Raw genomic sequence first — 25,215 nt, forward strand, 5'->3', positions numbered from 1 at the left:
TCAAAAAATCCGCTAGATATGTAAAATAACGGTCACTAAAAATCCACTAGATGTCACTAAACTTTCTTAAGGGCAAAGATATGTCAGCGGGCGGGGGTGGGGGTGGGGCGAAATTATTATATTTATTTTCAACTCTTGGGTATTGCCAGACAATAATGTATTACAACGCCTACAACATATTTTAATGGTCCTATTTTGCTTTTATTCCAGCAATATTTTAGAAACTTGGTATGAAACACTACAAATCACATTAATTTATTGATAAATGATACTGAAAGTTTATTATTTTCAACAACAAAATTAGTCTAACATATGCACAGTTGGAAAAATCTGAAAAAAATTAAATTTCTAAACGAAGCCATTAAATGTTCCCATCAATCGAAATTATTCGTGTCTCAAGCTTCCGATCTGAAAAGACAAAATGAAAAGTATGCTTTTAGCGATTAAAATTCTATAGTTGTAACTATGTACATGAGATTACTAATAAAATAAAACACATACACTGTGACATTTTAAACGTGTTACATTGAAAGCCCAAATAATGTAGCTACTCCTAACTCCAACTTTTATTATGAGACAAACCCTGAAATAGCGGAAAAATCGGCTGTTTCGCATAAAAAGACCAATGCCACAAAAAATATTTGGAATAGCTACTTTTTTGCGATTTCGCGGCTGGTTCCATAGCAGAAGTTGTTCGCAATGATGAGTAACTTCGATTCGACTTTTGATGCAACATGTCACGATGCAGTTTCATGAAAGAAAATATAATTATTAGCTAAATGTTTTTACCTAAATTTCAAAATCATGGAAGAAGTCTCCAGGATAATCAATTGCGTTAACTGAAGAAGAAGTTGAAGCCTCTCCAATTTCTCTTAATCTTACTTTGCCGACTTGATTAACAACATCTACTGGGAGATCATAAGTCGAGCAACTCATGTTTTTAATCTTGAGTTGGTTTCTGATGAGAAGAAGAGAATTTACAGTTTGTTCCGAAAGTCTGTTCCGAAGCTTGTATTTCACAATATTCATGGAGCTAAACACACTTAACTTCGGCGTTTGATAGAACAGCAATAGCGAAATCACTTAAATCCTTGAACGTGTTTATTCCAATAGCATTTTTATATTCGGCTACTTTAGCCCAAAAGCTAATAGTGTTCCCGTTTAGCGGATTCCAATCAACGAAGTGAATAGTTTGCCACTGCTGCAAGATTTTGTCAATTTTTTCGTCACGGTATTCCATTTCCTTTACAAGATCAGTTAATGACGTGTCTTAATTGTTTCAAAGTCCACCCCCGGTAGCTGGGTGGCAACCCCCCTCACAGTTGGGGAGTACCGGGCAGAGGATGACCGCCGACATGGGGCTCCACACGCCGCGAAATGTTGTAACAATTTGGAACATGGAATCTGTACGCCGAGGGGCCATGCACATGGAATGGCGTGCGGGATTTGGTTACATTTTTCTTTCGTTATTATCTATCATCACACTATTTGTCTCAAATTCTTTTTCATAGTTTAGAAGAAACTCTTGTTCTGTTGTTGCTACGGCTGTAATTTTCTAATTTGGTTTGTTGTAACTGAAAGACGCCTTAAAAAAAAAAAAAAAAAAAAAAAGATGGATAGAGCGTCTGCCATGTAAGCAGGAGATCCCGGGTTCGAGTCCCGGTAAAAAAAAAAAGTGGTTAAGGCGTCCGACAAGAAATCAGATTCCCTCTGGGAGCGTAGGTTCGAGTCCTACCGGCTGCGAAAATTTTTAGAATTGCATACTTCAGGAAAATTGTTTCAAAACTTGTCATAGGTTGTTATTTCTGCCAATATGGCACTTTATGAAAATTATAATAAACATATGCCGGCACGAAAAAAAAAGTGGTCAGCGCGACAGACTGTCAATCCAAAGGGCCCGGGTTCGATTCCCGGCTGGGTCGGAGATTTTCTCCGCTCATGGACTGGGTGTTGTGTTGTCCTAATCATCATCATTTCATCCCCATCGACGCGCAAGTCGCCGAAGTGGCGTCAAATCGAAAGACTTGCACCAGGCGAACGGTCTACCCTCGTCACCTGACATTTCATTTTCAAAGTTTCTTCCTTACTCAAGAGTATCATTTATTCTAAAGCTTTGTAGTTGGCCGTAAGTCTTTTTTGGATTTCTTCTCCTAACTGTACGTTAAAATCAATACACCGTTTTTTTATTCCTGCAATACTAACATTATGATTTACTGGAAGCTCTCCACATGTAACTCAAAAAGATATCCGAGGTGCCGGCCGGGGTGGCCGAGCGGCTCTAGGCGCTACAATCTGGAACCGCGCGACCGCAACGGTCGCAGGTTCGAATCCTGCCTTGGGCATGGATGTGTGTGATGTGCTTAGGTTAGTTAGGTTTAAGTAGTTCTAAGTTCTATGGGACTGATGACCTCAGAAGTTAAGTCCCATAGTGCTCAGCCATTTGAACCATATCCGAGGTACGGGGCGGGATTAAGGTGATCTCTTATTTTGAGATCTATGTAGTTTTGGTCGGTTGTTGCTGCCGTCGGCAACAGAATTCTTTGGCAGACTGAACGTAGCAATGCCTTCAAACAACTTAACACTTTTACGGAGTTTGCTTTTTCGCTCTCAAAGATTTTGATAGTCTGTTGCACCTCACCAAGAATTGTTTTCAAAAAGTACATATATAATCGATTCTATTCATCTGAGTACATATTATAAAGCATCTCCGCTGTGTAACATCGATCTTTAGTAGTCTTAAAATGCAATTTTAATTCATCCCACTGGGATAAAATTCTTGCTATAGCCGGTTCAATAGATAGCCATCGTGTGTCACACCCTTTCAGTATTTTTAACGGTGCATCACCGCAATTAATTAGATGAAAAATATTTTTATATTCAATTTGGCGCTTTGACGAGTGTGAGAACCAGGTGTAGGTTTCACGGACCAGAAACTCTATGTTTCGCGGCAAAGTGATTTCTGATGCGTACATTACTGCCAACTGTAATGAGTGACACAGACAAGGTATCAAAATGATATGTGGAAGATTGTGTTGCGTTTTCAAAATTGTATACACGCTGTGGCTGGAACCAGTCATAACAGCTGCTTAATCGGTTCCTATTGCAATTAAGTTTTGTAGTTTGAGGCCCTCAGCTTGTAAATACTGTAAAAGTGCGATACCATTCCAACGACAGCAGAACTCTCCAGGGGCTGCAAAGCTAAAAACGCAGACACTACTTTTTTTTTATTTAAACTGAAATATCTTTCGACGATCCCGAGATATTTCCTGATGCTTACATCTGTTGATTCATCTAATAATAAACTATATTTTTGGTCACCTATTTCACTTAAAAGTTCCTTTTTGAAATGAGGTGCTAGATTATAATTTATTAGCTCCATACATTTGGTTCTGTGTAATTTCATGTCGTTTGTTGATTTCGAATACTTAAAGCATTTTTTACACACGTCAGTCAAGTGATCAATGTTGGAAATTAAGCTATGTTAAGCAATGTACAACGCTAACGTACACTCAGCTCTTGCACATGAATTACGTGTTTTCACTGGTGCTGCAGAAAATATGTTGCTTATTTTGAGGAATTAGTTCATATTTTGCTCTATGTTTTTTCGCTTCCAAATGCTTTATCAAATGGTTAATTTTTGAATACATTTAGGACTGACAATAGCTACAATAGGCTTTAGTTGAATTACCTGGCACAGGCTTCAACCAATGTTTGAACTCCATGCTGTTTTCCCACTCTTTTCTATAACTCTGGCTTTAGACCTTTCTTTTAGGCGGCACTTCCATGATTTTTTTTTAATAACTGCGTTAATTCCACACAACTTCTATAGTTACACAATCAAAACCGATAATTTGTAAACAACTGCAAGAACTAACGACACCGCAACACATCGATTACAACTGAAATGAATATGACATTCCAAACAGTCCATTTCCAATATACACTCCTGGAAATGGAAAAAAGAACACATTGACACCGGTGTGTCAGACCCACCATACTTGCTCCGGACACTGCGAGAGGGCTGTACAAGCAATGATCACACGCACGGCACAGCGGACACACCAGGAACCGCGGTGTTGGCCGTCGAATGGCGCTAGCTGCGCAGCATTTGTGCACCGCCGCCGTCAGTGTCAGCCAGTTTGCCGTGGCATACGGAGCTCCATCGCAGTCTTTAACACTGGTAGCATGCCGCGACAGCGTGGACGTGAACCGTATGTGCAGTTGACGGACTTTGAGTGAGGGCGTATAGTGGGCATGCGGGAGGCCGGGTGGACGTACCGCCGAATTGCTCAACACGTGGGGCGTGAGGTCTCCACAGTACATCGATGTTGTCGCCAGTGGTCGGCGGAAGGTGCACGTGCCCGTCGACCTGGGACCGGACCGCAGCGACGCACGGATGCACGCCAAGGCCGTAGGATCCTACGCAGTGCCGTAGGGGACCGCACCGCCACTTCCCAGCAAATTAGGGACACTGTTGCTCCTGGGGTATCGGCGAGGACCATTCGCAACCGTCTCCATGAAGCTGGGCTACGGTCCCACACACCGTTAGGCCGTCTTCCGCTCATGCCCCAACATCGTGCAGCCCGCCTCCAGTGGTGTCGCGACAGGCGTGAATGGAGGGACGAATGGAGACGTGTCGTCTTCAGCGATGAGAGTCGCTTCTGCCTTGGTGCCAATGATGGTCGTATGCGTGTTCGGCGCCGTGCAGGTGAGCGCCACAATCAGGACTGCATACGACCGAGGCACACAGGGCCAACACCCGGCATCATGGTGTGGGGAGCGATCTCCTACACTGGCCGTACACCACTGGTGATCGTCGAGGGGACACTGAATAGTGCACGGTACATCCAAACCGTCATCGAACCCATCGTTCTACCATTCCTAGACCGGCAAGGGAACTTGCTGTTCCAACAGGACAATGCACGTCCGCATGTATCCCGTGCCACCCAACGTGCTCTAGAAGGTGTAAGTCAACTACCCTGGCCAGCAAGATCTCCGGATCTGTCCCCCATTGAGCATGTTTGGGACTGGATGAAGCGTCGTCTCACGCGGTCTGCACGTCCAGCACGAACGCTGGTCCAACTGAGGCGCCAGGTGGAAATGGCATGGCAAGCCGTTCCACAGGACTACATCCAGCATCTCTACGATCGTTTCCATGGGAGAATAGCAGCCTGCGTTGCTGCGAAAGGTGGATATACACTGTACTAGTGCCGACATTGTGCATGCTCTGTTGCCTGTGTATATGTGCCTGTGGTTCTGTCAGTGTCATCATGTGATGTATTTGACCCCAGGATTGTGTCAATAAAGTTTCCCCTTCCTGGGACAATGAATTCACGGTGTTCTTATTTCAATTTCCAGGAGTGTAGTATTCTTGTTCTCACTCATTGTTGAGTCGCGAAGCTCCCACAGTTTTTCTGCAGGTTCGCTACTGAAGTGCCGCCAAGTGGCTGTTGTGTATAAACGCTGCGAAACGATTGTGCATTTTGTAAATGAAGTGCAAAAGCACATTCAAAATAAAAATGCGGTCGTATTTTGGACTTATTATGGCACTGTAAATTGCAGCAGTTTTCAAAACTATCACTCTTTCGATTTCCAAAGAATGCTGTGGGGAATGTGAATAATTATTATAGGAATTTAAAAAATGACCATTTTAACGTACTTACACTTTTAGGCTTGCGAGAAAATATTTACATTTTCTATTCACTCGTTTGGCATCAGAACTTTGACACTTAACGAGACTTGCAAAAATCTCTTTATCATCTTTTCATGATGTTACTACTGTGTAAATGGCTGACCGTTTCTCGGATACAAATAAGCTTGTCAGTTGACAACTTTTCCAATCTGTACCTATTAATATACAAGTATTTGGTTTCATTCTTCAGTTTCATTAAAGAAGAAAAGTAAACACAGCTGTGCATTTTTGTACTAGATTAAGGAAATATGTGGATCTTTTTGTACATAATTAAGATACCCGTGTACAAGTTTCCAAGAAAACTGTTAAAATTAGCAGGTCGTAAGAAAGTTCATGATAGCATGGGAGCGTTTTGAATCGCAATTGGCTACATTATGCGAGTATAAACGAAGAGTTAATTCAAGTGTCTAGCGGATACTGGTGGTGTAAAAGTATTTTGCGGTACAATATGCATGCGTTGAGTTCTTCTCCATAGAGTAATATTTTATTTTCCCTCCCCACAAGGGGAATTAGGGAAGTAAAGGAATGTTGATATTTGTTAGGAAGAGGAAAATTAGCACAACACTGAGGATGTAGCGGTGGTCCATAGCCGAAAGTGACTAAGTTTTAAGACCGGCTCATACGCAAAACATTTAAAAGATAGTCTTGACTGCCTAAAAAGTCGCTATAAGCCGCTAATCTTTTCCGCTAAAGCCACAATTTTGCCCGCTGAAAGTTCATAAAATCCGCTAGTTCTAGTGACTTTGTCGCTAGAACGGCAACACTGGCGCATGTGCATACCAGTTCCCGTCATGCCCCGCGGCCAAACCGTGCAGTTTGAACGCCGTAACGGAAACGGTTCAGAGGTTATGACGATTTTATTTCATATTGATCAATAATTGTCCCCTGTACGAACACCAGTGCGTGTCTTTGAACCAGCACTCAATACTTTTTATTCACTAATGCACCCCTCTTCTCAAGACGTGTTCAAAAACGCATCAATGTGTACCATTCACATAAATATGACGCTGTTAAAAACGTAACAAAAAACTGATTTGGGCTTTCCTGTCCCAGCTTACAGTGGAGGTATCCGTGTTAAAGTTGTCTGGTTGGTTGGTTGAGCGTTAACGGACCGAACCGCGATGTCATCAATTCGTCTGGAGATAGTTACATCAGCCACAAAATTGATCGAAATATTAAAGTAGGGAGGAGTGGTAAAGTCGAGGCGTTGAAAGCAACATTGATGTCAGAGCTGATACACAATTTAAGGAGAAGAAAAAATATATGATTTTGTAGAATGGAAAACGCGAACAGCTGTATGTGAGATCCTTTACTTGGAACGACAACCAGTTTCGTTGCTTAAAAGCTCATCTTCAGGTGCGTATCTGATTACAAAAGGCTAATATTTGTTAAAAACAGAATTGTGTTTGTAATCGGAGGTATACTCTTTCTTTTTTTAACAGGTATTTCTCTTTTGTATTCAGATACCCGCCTAAAGGAGAGGCTTTAAGCTACGAAACCGTTTGTGGTTCCAAATAAAGGATCTTACATACACCCGTTTGCGGTTTTCATTCCACAAGATGTGCATTCACAACTTCCTGAATGCAAAGGTTACAAAAGTATATGATTTGGCTCGGTAAGTAGATCATCTTCTTGGTGTCTTATGAAAAACGCTATTATTTGATTCAAAGGACACGGAAAGAAGTGAGTTTCATATTGAGGACTTCACAGACAATATTGATTTATTGGTGGTTCCACTTGCAAATCGTGTGATATGGAACACAGACATTGACAACAACCGAAGGCTACACATTAGCGTTCGAAGAGCACGACGAGAGAAAATTTATGTGCGTCCTTCGCAGAAGGCCACTGTAATTCACACGAATGTCGAATGGACTCATATTTCAACTTTTAGCCTATAAAGGCTTTTAAGATCTTCTAAATGTTCTCTTCGATCTGAAGGATATTTTCTTAACTTTGCGTTCTTCGGTTTGTCGTTTTTTGCAATTATATTACTATAAAAGGTTGTATGTAAAATAGTACTAAACAAGTTGCTGCATTAAACATTTGTAAAACATAGCTCTAAGATACAAAGTAGTTGTTTTGAAATAAATAAGTCTGTCCTTATCCATTACCTACCTACATTTTAATATACTCTTAAGTTGGAATACATTAATATTTGTCATTAGAGACGTTTCGTGCGTATTCATTACAAGAGTCAAAGTCTTCAGTTCACAGGAGAAGTATAAAAAAGAATCAAAAGTAGCCGCCATCAATTTTGTTAAAATTTCGTTGCAGATTACTTCTTTTCCTCTTGGGCCTCTATTGTGCAGTCGAGACTGGAAAGAATGTCGCGTGATCTTTCAGAGAAAACTCTGGTGAAAAATCGGAAAAAGCGTGAAACTTGCCATGGCACCAAAGGCACAACTGGTCAGTGATCCATATGTTCCATCATTTTAAGAAACAATACACACTTAAAATTATAATGTTGGTGCTCATTGTTCTCTAGAGCCCGGCGGCATGATGGTCTCCTTATTCCACTTCTGAAAAGTACTCTTAGGTTAATTCCTAGTAGAAGAAAACGCCAACACTGTATTAATTTTCGAGATTTCTTTACAGGAAATAGGAAGCTTGAGGACTGAAGAACGGAATATTGTTGGACAAGGACAACCAGATGCCACTTAGTCTACTAATTTCATTAATCCAAAAACACTGTTATCATTATGGTAACGGTCTACGTTCGTGCATTGTCGTGTAGTGACAACTCCTGAAGCGATCTTCAAGTTGACTTAACGGAAGTAGGCACCAACAACAGCGGTTATATTTCCGCCAACAATTAGTTATTCCCGATTGATTCTTTGTCCCAGATGATACAGAAAATATTGCAGGCTAGACTTAAACGTTTAAACAAGCTGTTGCTTTATTGTTACAGCTGAGTCATGCCCTCATTTCTTTTATATCGGCAGAAGACTCCATTCACCGTCAGTAGTAACTGTTTTTCGTATAAAATATGTGGATGAAAATCCTAGATGTGCATCACTAGTTTCAGCTCATTGACCAACCATTTTAAGATCAATAAAAATTGTTACTTGATTCAGTGTGTATCATGCACTAGGAATTAAAGATTGTCGTAATGTGCTATGCTGAATCGATCTTGTTTTCATGAAGATACTAAAGTATGTCGTCATGGTTACGTAACTTACAACGTTAGCCATGTATCTCTCCTGTGTTCATAATCCTACACTTGAAATATGAGCACTGGAGACATACACTGAAGAGTCAAAGAAACTAGTACACCTGCCTTATATCGTGTAGAGCCCTCGCAAGCTCCCAGAAGTGTCGCAACGCGATGTGGCATGGAGTCGAGTAGTGTCTGAAGTAGTGTTGGAGGGAACTGACACCATGAATCCTGCAGGGCTGTCCATAAATCCGTAAGAGTACGAGAAGAAACAGCATGTTGCAAGGCATCGCAGATATGCTCAATAACGTTCATGTCTTGGGAGTTTAGTGGCAAGTGGAAGTGTTAAACTCAGAAAAGTGTTCCTGGAGCCACTCTGTAGCAATTCTGGACGTGTGGGATGTCGCATTGTCTTGCTGGAATTGCTCAAGTCCGTCGAAATACACAACGGACATGAATGGATGCAGGTGATTAGACAGGATGCAAACGTACGTTTCACTTGTCACAGTCGTATCTAGACTTATCAGGGGTCCCATATCACTCGAACTGCACACACCCCACATCAATACAGAGCCTCCACCAGTTTGAACAGTCCCCTGCTGACATGCAGGTTCCATGGACTCAAGATGTTGTCTCCATATCCGTACACGCCTATCCGCTCGATACAATTTGAAACGAGACTCGTCCGACCAGGCAACTTGTTTCTTGTCGTCAACAGTCCAGTGTCGGTGTTGACTGGCCTATGCGAGGCGTAAAGCTTTGCGTCGTGGAGTCATCAACGGTACACGAGTGGGCCGTCAGCTCCGAAAGCCCATATCGATTATGTTTCGTTGAATGGTTCGCAACTGGCAGTTGTTGATCGCTCAGCATTGAAATCTGCAACAATCTGCGGAAGCGCTGCACTTCTTTCACATTGAACGATTCTATTCAGTCTACATTGGTCCCTTTCCTGCATTATCTCTTTCCGGCCGCAGCGATGTCGGAAATATGATGTTTTAACGGATTCCTGATACTCACGGTACACTCGTGACATGGTCGTACGGGAAAAACACCACTTCATCGCTACCTCGGAGATGCTGTGTCCCATCGCTCGTGCGCCGACCGTAACACCACACTGAAACCCACTTAAATCTTAATAACCTGCCGTTGTAGCAGCAATAACCGATCTAACAACTGAGCCAGACACTTGTTGTCTGATATAGGCGTTGCCGACCGCAATGTCGTATTCTGCCTGGTTATACCAGTTTCTTGGGCGCTTTAGTGTATGTGGAAAACGTAAATTATGTAAACATGACGAACTAATTTAGTGTGTTCATCACAACAAGAGCTATTCAGCTCAACAGATTATGACGATGTGTAATGCCGTATGGCTGATACACAGTGAATTTAGTAATAATTTTTATTGAGCAGAATATCGCCCGTCAATGAGCTGTAACTAATTCACAAAGGAATTTTAACATGTTGACCTAGGATTTTTATCCGCACATTTTAACATAAAAGATCGTCTGACTCCAAATTCGACAACGTCAAATAAAAACGTAAAAAAAAATTGCGCATATTTTTTGTTTGTTGATTGGGGGCTGACAGAGGTCAGGAAAGAAAGCAAATGTTCGTAAATGATAAACAGCTGATTTTTAATTTTTCGTATTAACTTGCTGAAAAATTTGGTTTGTGAAACACTTATTATAATGAAATGATATCCGGAAGTAAACATACTGCTGAAGGAAGATCTCTTTAACGACGAATTTTGTAGAGAGTAGTGACCCAGGAGCTAACAGATCCTAACTGATATTTAAAAAATCTCTGCCTGTCGAATGTTTTATTGCCTTAGTTAACAACCATTAAGGCACTTCCCTGATTGACAGAGTATGGGAATCTACGAGATAGTGTTTATCTGTCTGCTTCATTTTAAGAAAAATTAGATACAGTGGATGATTACAAATAAATGACAAGTTAGTATTTAACAGATCTCAGTGGCAATAAATGCTCGTGGTACTATTGCAGCGAATTCCTCCCTCTGTTCGATTGTGTGTCGGTTTCGCACCCGCCTCTAATAATTTACGCACTTGTTGCGTTTTGGAGCTACCATTTTACTGTTAAAGATATAATTAAATAGCATTCACTCTGTTAATAATACCTCGTAAATCAGGTTGTGCTAATTGCTGGATAACGAGCTGGCATCATTAGGCTCCTGAATGGGCTTACCAAAAATAAGCCGTTATGAGGCACTTGTAAGGAAAAATCAGAGTGGACTGTCGTTGTGTAGCGCTATACGGGAAGTCAGCTGTTGGTATCAATTGCATTTACCTTTTTGTGGTAAACGTGCAACTAAAGTGTACTTTCCGTTTAGATCGCAAACTAAATTTATGATATTCTTTCTCTGTATGGTTCGGCTCAGGCAGTGATCAAGTCCTCTTTCTATACAAAGCTTTGTATTCTGTCATATACGTAGAAAACTCAGGCTCTATCTTCAATATTTCGAATGTTGTTCGGAAATGTAAGTTAGTAGGCTTCCGCGAACGGTGTCATTTCGGATCTAATAATTTTGGGTAGGGCCTACTGGGCCGCATCATTGTAAATTGCTAAAACAGCTGAACTGCCGACGTTTCGACCGACTTGCTGCTGTTCTCTTCAGGGAGGTTAGGAGATATTTTCTGAGAATTTTGATATGAGAGACCTGTAGCTGCCATTGTTTAGTTCCACAGAAATAATGTAATCATGATTTTTTTCGGTTTGTTTCTCCTAGGCGTATGTATAGACATGCAAAAGTAATGTGGTGTAATAGGATACTGCAGCGCAGGTGTTATTGAGAAGTACAATGCATCGTATTTCTGAACGACGCCGGCACAGCAATATCGTTTCTGTCCGCCGGCACCAGGCACAAATGACTTTCAATTAAAATGTCTCCTCTGTACGGGAATACAAATAATTGGTACGATTGCAGGTTGGAGACACACGGCTTACGATATGCAGAAGTTCGGGTATGCCCATGAAGAAAAATAAATGGCATTTAGTTTTTGTAGGTTTTTGTTAAACCCCTAATTAACGAGTTACAGAGACAACTGGTTTTGCGCATCTGTATCAATCTTTTTTTATAAAATTCTGAAGCAATTCTAGCTGCATTGCGAATACTACCTACATTTTTGAGAAAAGAAAGATGACTTTCCACATTGAAGGTAGACACGTGTTACAAATCAATCTTCTTCTGTACCACTCTTCTCCCTCGCGACACTTGCTTCACCTACATCCTGCACCCTCATTTAAAATGAACTACGTTAAAATGTGTGTAGTGTACTTAGTTTGTAAGTCACTTGAATGATGGACAGCTTACTTCCGAACTGGGAGAAATTGGAAGACTTTTTTTTTCGTTGTCATAGCTTTGTCTTATCACTGCCACAAATAATAATAATAATAATAATAACAATAATAATAATAAACCCCGTGGAGGCCCGGGAAAAGAATAGGCCTCCGGTATGTTCTGCCAGTCGTAAAAGGCGACGAAAAGAACAAACCACTAACAGGGCTAACCCCCCTTTTAGTGTGATTACTTAGTTCAGGACAGAACTAAAGAAGCCTCGGACAAGCGCCGTCATGGTCGGGGACGGCGCTTGAACCCTATGCCCGCCCACAATGGTAATGACACTGCTAGCCAACTGGAAAATGATTTAAATCCAAATAGAGGTGTTTTGCAGGATATGCTTCCTGCAACCACCCTAGAAGGAAAACAAAGACAGAGGATGAGATGGTCAGATGAAGTTAATCGACACCTCATGTTCTGTTATTACCAAGCAACAAACCTAGGAACCAACACAACTGGATACAGATCACAAGTATACACAACATTTATTACCAGATACCCAGAATTAAAATTTTTAACAGAACAACGTCTAGCTGATCAGATTCGTGTAATAATAAAAAATAACAGGATACCCCAGTCAGAATTAGAAAACATCAAACAACAAGTACAACAAATACTGGAACAAAATAATGTGCAATTAGAAGAAGAAAATACAGTAATGGACTCAAACATCCCAGAGCAAACAAACAAAGAACAACACGCATCAATTAAACAATCAGAGGAAAATGAAATTTTAAGACAGCCACCAGCACAAGCACAAATAGAACACGAAGTGACACACATGTTAGATATAGAAGAAAAATTTCAGTTGACATATATAGAATACAAAGACACAAATACAGACATTAGACCATTCTTGCATAGACCACCAAATAGCCCACAAGTCGAAACAACAATAAAAACTATCAACACAATCATACACAACAAAATAAATGAATACACAACTATGGAAGAGTTACAAGTACTGGTTTATGTAGGAGCACTCACTACACTAAATATACACACTAGGCAGATGTCAGAACCAACCAACACACAGAAGAAACCCACAAAACCAGCATGGCAACACAGGCTACAGATCAGAATAGAAAAACTGAGAAAAGACATTGGACAGTTAACACAATTTATAAGAAATGAAATATCAGACAAAAAACGAAAAAGGTTAGGTAAAATCTCACAACAAGAAGCAATAGAGCAATTAGATGAAAAGAAGCAAAAATTACAAGCTTTGGCGAAACGACTTAGAAGATACAAAAAAAGTGAAAATAGAAGGAAACAAAACCAAACATTCAACACAAACCAAAAGAAATTTTACCAAACAATAGATAACACACACATAAAAATAGACAATCCACCAAACATAAGAGACATGGAACACTTCTGGAGCAGCATATGGTCAAACCCGGTACAACATAATAGGCATGCACGGTGGATACAAGCAGAAACAGATACATACAAGATGATACCACAAATGCCTGAATTGATAATTTTGCAACATGAAGTCACCCGAGCAATTAATTCTACGCACAATTGGAAAGCCCCTGGAAATGATAAAATAGCAAATTTCTGGCTAAAGAAGTTCACCTCAACACATTCACATCTAACTAAATTATTTAACAGTTACATTGCAGACCCATACATATTCCCTGATACACTTACACATGGAATAACTTATCTGAAACCTAAAGATCAAGCAGACACAGCAAACCCAGCTAAATATCGCCCCATAACATGCCTACCAACAATCTACAAAATATTAACTTCAGTCATTACACAGAAATTAATGACATACAACACAGAACAAAATTATAAATGAAGAACAAAAAGGCTGCTGCAAAGGAGCACGAGGATGTAAAGAGCAACTGATAATAGATGCAGAGGTGACATATCAAGCTAAAACTAAACAAAGGTCTCTACACTACGCATACATTGATTACCAAAAAGCTTTTGATAGTGTACCCCACTCATGGTTACTACAAATATTGGAAATATACAAAGTAGATCCTAAATTGATACAGTTCCTAAACATAGTAATGAAAAACTGGAAAACCACACTTAATATCCAAACAAATTCAGATAATATCACATCACAGCCAATACAGATTAAGCGTGGAATATACCAAGGAGACTCATTAAGTCCTTTCTGGTTCTGCCTTGCTCTGAACCCACTATCGAACATGCTAAATAATACAAATTATGGATACAATATTACTGGAACATACCCACACAAAATCACACATTTGCTATACATGGATGATCTAAAACTACTGGCAGCAACAAATCGACAACTCAACCAATTACTAAAGATAACAGAAGTATTCAGCAATGATATAAGTATGGCTTTTGGAACAGACAAATGTAAGAAAAATAGCATAGTCAAGGGAAAACACACTAAACAAGAAGATTACATATTGGATAACCACAGCGACTGCATAGAAGCGATGGAAAAAACGGATGCCTATAAATATCTAGGATACAGACAAAAAATAGGAATAAATAATACAAATATTAAAGAAGAACTAAAAGAAAAATATAGACAAAGACTAACAAAAATACTGAAAACAGAATTGACAGCAAGAAACAAGACAAAAGCTATAAATACTTATGCCATACCAATATTGACCTACTCATTTGGAGTAGTGAAATGGAGTAACACAGACCTAGAAGCACTCAATACACTTACACGATCACAATGCCACAAATATAGAATACATCACATACATTCAGCAACAGAAAGATTCACATTAAGCAGAAAGGAAGGAGGAAGGGGATTTATCGACATAAAAAACCTACACTATGGACAGGTAGACAATTTAAGAAAATTCTTTCTAGAACGAGCAGAAACTAGCAAAATACACAAGGCAATCACTCATATAAATACATCGGCTACACCACTGCAACTTCATAACCACTTCTACAACCCTTTAGATCACATAACATCAACAAATACGAAGAAAGTAAATTGGAAAAAGAAAACACTACATGGCAAGCACCCGTATCATCTAACACAGCCACACATCGATCAAGACGCATCCAACACATGGCTAAGAAAAGGCAATATATACAGTGAGACAGAAGGATTCATGATTGCAATACAGGATCAAACAATAAACACCAGGTATTACAGCAAGCATATTATTAAAGATCCCAATACCACAACAGATAAATGCAGACTTTGTAAACAACAAATAGAAACAGTAGATCACATCACAAGCGGATGTACAATACTAGCAAATACAGAATACCCCAGAAGACATGACAATGTCGCAAAAATAATACATCAACAGCTTGCCTTACAACATAAACTTATAAAACAACACGTTCCTACATACAAGTATGCACCACAAAATGTACTGGAGAATGATGAATACAAATTATACTGGAACAGAACCATTATAACAGATAAAACAACGCCACATAACAAATCTGACATCATACTCACCAATAAAAAGAAGAAATTAACACAATTAATCGAAATATCCATACCCAATACAACAAATATACAAAAGAAAACAGGAGAAAAAATTGAAAAATACATCCAACTGGCTGAGGAAGTCAAAGACATGTGGCATCAGGATAAAGTTGACATCATACCAATTATACTATCAACTACAGGAGTCATACCACACAATATCCACCAATACATCAATGCAATACAGCTACATCCAAACATATATATACAATTACAGAAATCCGTAATTATTGATACATGTTCAATTACCCGAAAGTTCCTAAATGCAATATAACACGTACCGTACAGCAAAAAGGAAGTGACGCTTGATAAAGGTCCGCGTCACTCCATTCTTAACCAGACTTCTAAAAAGTCTGAGAAAGTAAAGAAATAATAATAATAACTATACTGTGTAGGCCCTTCAGCAAGTCCGGCCGGTGTGACCGAGCAGTTCTAGGCGATTCAATCTGGAACCGCGCGACCACTACGGTCTCAGGTTCTAATCCTGCTTCCGGCATGGATGTGTGTGATGTCCTTAGGTTGGTTAGGTTTAAGTAGTTCCAAGTTCTAGGGAACTGACGACCTCAGATGTTGAGTCCCATAGTGCTTAGAGTCATTTGATTCGAACCCTTCAGCAATGTAGCAACCGTTACACAATTACTACTGCACTATTACTTCGTTTATTTTTTGCGAAGTGAATAACGAAGCATTTTCTGGTCCATTCCAGGAACTACCTACACTCGGAGAACGCATTTTTACGTGATAACGTGATATTTAAAAATATGCGATTTATATAACTCACTCTTATGGGTGCATATTATAAAGCACGGGTGTAGCGTATGGACTATGTGAGAAAGATATTCATTCATGCGTTTCACAAGTTATAACCTACACCACATTGTGTCACGCAATAAGTATTAAAAAAAATGGCTCTGAGCACTATGGGACTTAACATCTGAAGTCATCAGTCCCCTAGAACTTAGAACTACTTAAACCTAACTAAGCTAAGGGCATCACACACATTCATGCCCGAGGCAGGATTCGAACGTGCGACCGAAGCGGTCGCGCGGTTCCAGACTGAAGCGCCTAGAACCGCTCGGCCACAACGCCCGGCAAGCAGTATTACAGTCTTACGAAACAGCGACAACAGTTTTCATAATCTAGTTCTTTAAAAGAATCACAATCTAACCCTTTTGTTTTTATACCCTAGAAATTTTTATTTCCACCAGGTTGGGAACCGCTGATATAATGTAAAGGCATCGGCAAATGGCATCAACACCGACACCAGTACTTGCAGGACAGCCCACAAAGTCGTTTTCTGGCTCTGTGGGATCCAGCCTTACAGTATCTCGGCCATTGCATAGTCAAGACTGCTGATTGAATGACAATATTCCTAATATATCGATGGTTCCATACGGGAGGTTGATGACTGCTCCGAGGAGGAGGTCGTAGTTAACAGGATGGGTTCGCCGAGGCAGTTGAGTGCTGCCTGTTGCCACAACATAACACCAGATGACGCAGTGTTTGGCCTTGCTACTGTTAAACATAGCTGCGTTCACATCGCGCGTGGAGACGGGCCGGGATGACGTGTGCTGGGTGAGTCCGCGCCAAGGCAGCAGTGGCGACCGATCAGAGAAGGCAAAGGAGGCGGGGCGTCACTTTTGTGAGGCAGGAATAGTAGTAGTAGTAGTAGTAGCAGCAGCAGCAGCAATAATTATTTTTACAGAACACCTTTATGTGCTTTTGTAAGCGAACGCGAAACACTTTAGCTTGTGTTATTCCTTCTAAACTGCCGGCACTAGGGCGCTAGGCAAAGTGCGGAATCCTAAAGTTAACCTAAGGCAGACGGAGATGTGGAGTATGCGGTGAGAAGGCCAGGTATAAGATGAGCGAAAACATTATGACCACTGCCCACCGCGACGTTGGATCCACCTGGGGCGCTGAGAGCATGTGACGCGGTAACAGAAGTATGTAGCCCGCATCTCGTGGTCGTGCGGTAGCGTTCTCGCTTCCCACGCCCGGGTTCCCGGGTTCGATTCCCGGCGGGGTCAGGGATTTTCTCTGCCTCGTGATGGCTGGGTGTTGTGTGCTGTCCTTAGGTTAGTTAGGTTTAATTAGTTCTAAGTTCTAGGGGACTTATGACCACAGCAGTTGAGTCCCATAGTGCTCAGAGCCATTTGAACAAAAGTATGTAAGCGGAGCAGACACGAACGGGGGATCACCCTAGCAAAGATATGGGCTGAAAATGGAGCAATCCATTGAGATATGCGACTTCCACAAAGGGCAGATCATTATTACCCTGAGCCGGCCGGGGTGGCCGAGCGGTTCTAGGCGCTACAGTCTGGAACCACGCAACCGCTACGGTCGCAGGTTCGAATCCTGCCTCGGGCATGGTTGTGTGTGCTGTCATTAGGTCAGTTCGGTTTAGGTAGTTCTAAGTTCTAGGAGACTGATGACCTTAGTGCTCAGAGCCATTTGACCCATTATTAGCCTGTGCCTGTGAACGAGTATCCCGACAACGGTGAGGCTAGTCGAATGTTCACGTGCTACTGTCGTGAGCATCTTCAGAAAGAGGTAGTACAGTAAAACTACCACTAGGCGCTAAATGATCCACGACTCTTCACAGGACGTTGGTTTCGGAGGCTTATCTAAAGTAGGATAGAGAGTGATCTGTGGGATCTCTGCCGAACGAGCATAATGCTGGTGCATGCACAAGTGTTTCGGAGCACACCGTTCATCGTCCGTTGTTGAACACGGAGATCCGCAGCAGGTCACCCCTACATGTTCACACGTTGATCCAACGACATCGTCTGTTACGATTGCAGTGGGCACGAGATTATCGGGCTTCGAACGTCGATCAATGGAAACTACTCTTCCGTTGAATCAGATTTTTGCTACACTAAGTCGATGGTCCCCCCATCAACCATGGACCTTGTCGTTGGTGGGGAGGCTTGCGTGCCTCAGCGATACAGATGGCCGTACCGTAGGTGCAACCACAACGGAGGGGTATCTGTTGAGAGGCCAGACAAACAAGTCGTTCCTGAAGAGGGGCGGCAGCCTTTTCAGTAGTTGCAGCGGCAACAGTCTGGATGATTGACTGATCTGGCCTTGTAACATTAACGAAAATGGCCTTGCTGTGCTGGTACTGCGAACGGCTGAAAGCAAGGGGAAACTACAGCCGTAAATTTTCCCCAGGACATGCAGTTTTACTGTATGATTAAATGATCATGGCGTCCTCTTGGGTAAAATATTTCGGAGGTAAAATAGTCACCCATTCGGATCTCCGGGCGTGGACTACTCAAGAGGACGTCGTTATCAGGAGAAAGGAAACTGGCGTTTTACGGATCGGAGCGTGGAATGTCAGATCCCTTAATCGGGCATGTGGATTAGAAAATTTAAAAAGGTAAATGGATAGATTAAAGTTAGATATAGTGGGAGTTATTGAAGTTCGGTGGCAGGAGGAACAAGACTTTTGGTCAGGTGATTACAGGGTTATAAATACAAAATCAAATAGGGGTAATGCAGGAGTAGGTTTAATAATGAATAAAAAAAATAGGAGTGTGGGTTAGCTACTACAAACAGCATAGTGAACGCATTATTGTGGCCAAGATAGACACGAAGCCCACGTCTACTACAGTAGTACAAGTTTATATGCCAACTAGCTCTGCAGATGATGAAAAATTGATGAAATGTATGACGAGATAAAAGAAATTATTCAGGTAGTGAAGGGAGACGAAAATTTAAAAGTCATGGGTGACTGGAATTCGACAGTAGGAAAAGGGAGAGAAGGAAACATAGTAGGTGAATATGGACTGGGGGTAAGAAATGAAAGAGGATGCCGCCTTGTAGAATTCTGCACAGAGCATAACTTAATCATAGCTAACACTTGGTTCAAGAATCATAAAAGAAGGTTGTATACATGGAAGAATCCTGGAGATACTAAAAGGTATCAGATTATATAATGGTAAGACACAGATTTAGGAACCAGGTTTTAAATAGTAACACATTTCCAAGGGCAGATGTGGATTCTGACCACAATCTATTGGTTATGAACTGCAGATTGAAACTGAAGAAACTGCAAAAAGGTGGGAATTTTAGGAGATGGGACCTGGAAAAACTGAAAAAAACCAGAGGTTGTAGAGAGTTTCAGGAAGAGCATAAGGGAACAATTGACAGGAATGGGGGAAAGAAATACAGTAGAAGAACAATGGGTAGCTCTGAGGGATGAAGTAGTGAAGGCAGCAGAGGATCAAGTAGGTAAAAAGACGAGGGCTAATAGAAATCCTTGGGTAACAGAAGAAATATTGAATTTAATTGATGAAAGGAGAAAATATAAAAATGCAGTAAATGAAGCAGGCAAAAAGAAATACAAACGTCTCAAAAATGGGATCGACAGGAAGTGCAAAATGACTAAGCAGGGATGGCTAGAGGACAAATGTAAGGATGTAGAGGCTTGTCTCACTAGGGGTAAGATAGATACTGCCTACAGGAAAATTAAAGAGACCTTTGGAGAGAAGAGAACCTCTTGTATGAATATCAAGAGCTCAGATGGCAACCCAGTTCTAAGCAAAGAAGGGAAGGCAGAAAGGTGGAAGGAGTATATAGAGGGTTTATACAAGGGCGATGTACTTGAGGACAATATTATGGAAATGGAAGAGGATGTAGATGAAGATGAAATGGGAAATAAGATACTGCGTGAAGAGTTTGACAGAGCACTGAAAGACCTGAGTCGAAACAAGGCCCCGGGAGTAGACAACATTCCATTAGAACTACTGATGGCCTTGGGAGAGCCAGTCCTGACAAAACTCTACCATCTGGTGAGCAAGATGTATGAGACAGGCGAAATACCCACAGACTTCAAGAAGAATATAATAATTCCAATCGCAAAGAAAGCAGGTATTGACAGATGTGAAAATTACCGAACTATCAGTTTAATAAGTCACAGCTGCAAAATACTAACGTGAATTCTTTACAGACGAATGGAAAAACTGGTAGAAGCGGACCTCGGGGAAGATCAGTTTGGATTCCGTAGAAATGTTGGAACACGTGAGGCAATACTAACCTTACGACTTATCTTAGAAGAAAGATTAAGAAAAGGCAAACCTACGTCTCTGGCATTTGTAGACTTAGAGAAAGCGTTTGACAACGTTAACTGGAATACTCTCTTTCAAATTCTGAAGGTGGCAGGGGTAAAATACAGGGAGCGAAAGGCTATTTACAATTTGTACAGAAACCAGATGGCAGTTATAAGAGTCGAGGGGCATGAAAGGGAAGCAGTGGTTGGGAAGGGAGTGAGACAGGGTTGTAGCCTCTCCCCGATGTTATTCAATCTGTATATTGAGCAAGCTGTAAAGGAAACAAAAGAAAAATTCGGAGTAGGTATTAAAATTCATGGAGAAGAAGTAAAAACTTTGAGGTTCGCCGATGACATTGTAATTCTGTCAGAGACAGCAAAGGACTTGGAAGAGCAGTTGAACGGAATGGACAGAGTCTTGAAAGGAGGATATAAGATGAACATCAACAAAAGCAAAACGAGGATAATGGAATGTAGTCAAATTAAATCGGGTGATGCTGAGGGGATTAGATTAGGAAATGAGACACTTAAAGTAGTAAAGGAGTTTTGCTATTTAGGGAGTAAAATAACTGATGATGGTCGAAGTAGAGAGGATTTAAAATGTAGACTGGCAATGGCAAGGAAATCGTTTCTGAAGAAGAGAAATTTGTTAACATCGAGTATAGATTTAAGTGTCAGGAAGTCGTTTCTGAAAGTATTTGTATGGAGTGTAGCCATGTATGGAAGTGAAACATGGACGATAAGCAGTTTGGACAAGAAGAGAATAGAAGCTTTCGAAATGTGGTGCTACAGAAGAATGCTGAAGATAAGGTGGGTAGATCACGTAACTAATGAGGATGTATTGAATAGGATTGGGGAGAAGAGAAGTTTGTGGCACAACTTCACTAGAAGAAGGAATCGGTTGGTAGGACATGTTCTGAGGCATCAAGGGATCACAAATTTAGCATTGGAGGGCAGCGTGGAGGGTAAAAATCGTAGAGGGAGACCAAGAGATGAATACACTAAGCAGATTCAGAAGGATGTAGGTTGCAGTAGGTACTGGGAGATGAAGAAGCTTGCACAGGATAGAGTAGCTTGTAGAGCTGCATCAAACCAGTCTCAGGACTGAAGACCACAACAACAACAACAAGTCGATGGTCACCTCCACAAACACAGTCATCGAGATGAACGGCTGTCCCAAACATGCAGCACGCCACGAACGCAGGCTGGTGGGGCAGTATTATGCTATGGGAGACGTTCGGCTGCGCTTCCATGGGATGGGACCTGTGGCAGTAGTCGAAGACACGCTGACAGCTGTGAACCAACTGCATCCCTGCATGCATGATGTCGTCCCCGACGGCGGTGTCATGTTATAGCAGTATAGTTGTCCGTGTCTCGCAGCCATTATCATGCTATAGTGATTTGATTTGCATAACAGTGACCTCACGTTGATGCCTCGGCGACAAAATTCGCCTAATGTAGATCCTATGAAACGCATCTGGGTCGCCACTGGGTGCCACCACCGCGGACGCAAATCAGCGGCTCGTTATTTACGCGAATTACGTCAATTGTTCGTAGACATCTAATGCCACGTACCTCCACAAACCTACCAACAAACTTACTGACTTATTAATGCCACGTACCTCCACAAACCTACTAACAAACTTATTGACTTCTTAAATTCCACACCACCCTCTACTTATTAAAATTATTTGTCTGTATTTGTGGGGATCCACAGCCTCCAGATGCTTAATAAACGTAAACATGGTCCGTAGCAGGTTGTAATGCGATGTTCATTTAATCGTGCGATTAACTAATTTTGACTAGGCGTCATTGTTTAGTACATTTCTAACATTTGTGTTTCATGTCATTGTAAAATGAATGAATAAGGCTACTTTTTACTTGTAATTAAGAGTGATTTGAAAATGACAAGAAGTACAGATCTTACTTTGACAATGACGATTGGTCAAAATTACCTAATCGCACGATTAAATAAACATCGCATTACAGACTACTACGGAACATGTTTACGTTTATTAAGCTGTGCAAATTCGTATGATGCTGCTTTCATAAATGGAGATGAAATAGTGGATACATATACTGGCAATCCACTGATGTTAAAATACAAACAGCTGTACCTCGAGGTATTGGATAATATTGTAACAAAATTGTAAAGAAAATTGTCGCGTTGTGATAAACTGTTCTTTCTTAAATTCGGCGATACTACTGTTATTATCGTCACCATTTCCCTGTATACGGTATAGACTCATTGTTACAGACTACGTTGTTTATTTACTACAATTCCTGTAACAAGCGCTTCAGCCGAAAGGAGTTTCTCTTGTCTAAAAGGCACGAAACGTATTTGAGGGACAGTATGGCCCACGAACGCTTACCAGCTCTTGTTTATACCTCAACTGAAGAAACGGTACTGCGAATATTTGAAAGTCGAGGCACATGGTATAGTTATGACGCCGAAAGTTTCAGGAAGAAGAAGGATCATCGAGTTAACTTGTTTTACAAGTAAAAACGTTGAAACATTCACCCTACCAGTTCATTCGTAAAGAAAACTTTATAATAATAATAATAATAATAATAATAATAATAATAATGAATTAGTATTATTATTAGTGTTAGCATTAGTACAGTAGTAGTAGCGGTGGTAGTCTTCGTCACCTTACTCGTAGTCAGAGGTGTACAAATTCTACTTCCGGCCTGCCTGCCCTTATTTCCGCCGCAATTATTAAAACACCTCATAACGGAGACAGAAGAGTACATATGTACTGAAGCACAGTGGTTAAGTGTGGCCAACTTGGGTGTCAGCAAGCCTGGCAAGCCTCACGGAACCCGTCGAGCCTGCTGCACATGATAACAAGGTCCGCTGTCAATCCAACGTGACCAGCCAGACGTACACACATCAAAAAAAGTTTTGCGTCACCCCAGATCCCAGAAAGGCTGAAGACAGACGTTAACTGTGGATTTTGTACCACAGACAAGAGTCCCTTTGACGGTTCACAGATGTCACTAAACCCTCAGTAAGATGTGAACAACATGCATGAACAGTGCGTATTAGACGGAGGGGGTCCGACAGCCGATCAGTTCCTGTCATTCCACCAGGAAGGAGGTACACGGCTCGTGTTGTCTGTAGTTCAACCATGTCCAGACGGTCAATGCTGCTGTTAGATCGCGTCCGCATTGTTATTTTGAGCCAGGAAGGGCTCTCAACAAGGGAAGTGTCCCGGCGCCTGGGAGTGAAGCAAATTAATGTTGTTCGGACATGGAAGAGATACAGAGAGACAGGAACTGTCGATGACATGCCTCGCTCAGGCTTCCCAAGGGCTACTACTGCAGTGGATGACCCCTACTTATGAATTATGGCTCGGAGGAACCCTGACAGAAACGCCACCATGTTGAATAATGCTTTTCGTGCAGCCACAGGACGTCGTGTTTCGTCTCAAACTGTGTGCAATAAATAGGCTTCATTATACGCAACTTCAGGCCCTACATCCATCGCGAGGTCCATATTTATAACCATGACACCACGCAGCGCGATGCAGATGGGCCCAACATGCCGAATGGACCGCTCAGGATTGGCATTAAGTTCTCTTCACCGATGAGTGTCGCATATGCCTTCAACCAGACAATCATCGGAGAATTCTTTGGAGGCAACCCGGTCAGGCTGAATGCCTTAGACACACTGTCCACCGAGTGCAGCAAGGTGGACGTTACCTGCTGTTTTGGGGTGGCATTATGTGGGGCTGGCGTACTCCGCTGGTCATCACGGAAGGCGCCGTATCGCCTGTACGATACAATGCCATCCTCCGACCGATAGTGCAATCATATCGGCAGCATAGTGGCGAGGCATTCGTCTTCATGAACGACAATTTGCGCCCCCATTGTGCACATCTTGTGAATTACTTCCTTCAGGATAACGACATCGCTCGACTAGAGTGACCAGTATGTCCTCCAGACATGAACTCTACCGAACATGCCTCCGATAGATTGAAAAGGCCTGTTTATGGACTACGTGATCCACCAACCACTGTGAGGGATCTACGCCGAACCGCTGTTGAGGAGTGGGACAATCTGGAACAACAGTGCCTTCACGAACTTGATAGTATGCCACGACGAATACAGGTATGCATCAATTCAAGAGGACGTGCTTCTGGGTATTACAGGTACCGGTGTGTACAGCAACCTGACCATCAACTCTAAAGGTCTCGCTGTACGGTGATACAACATGCAATGTGTGGTTTTTATGAGCAATAAAAAGGACGCAAATGATGTTTATGTTGACCTCGATTCCAATTTTCTTTACAGCTTCCGGAACTCTCGGAACCGAGGTGATGCAAAACTGTTTTTATGTTTGTATGTTCTATCTGCGTAGAGAATTTCGCTATAGCTCATATCATAAGGTTGGGCGCAGGAGAATAAACAAAGCAAAATTAAAGATGACTGGGGAGAAATTAGGAACTGGAGACTACATACCAGTCAGGAAACAGAACAAGCA

This window comes from Schistocerca nitens, chromosome 7 (genome assembly GCF_023898315.1).
Source record: "Schistocerca nitens isolate TAMUIC-IGC-003100 chromosome 7, iqSchNite1.1, whole genome shotgun sequence".
NCBI lineage: Eukaryota > Metazoa > Arthropoda > Insecta > Orthoptera > Acrididae > Schistocerca > Schistocerca nitens.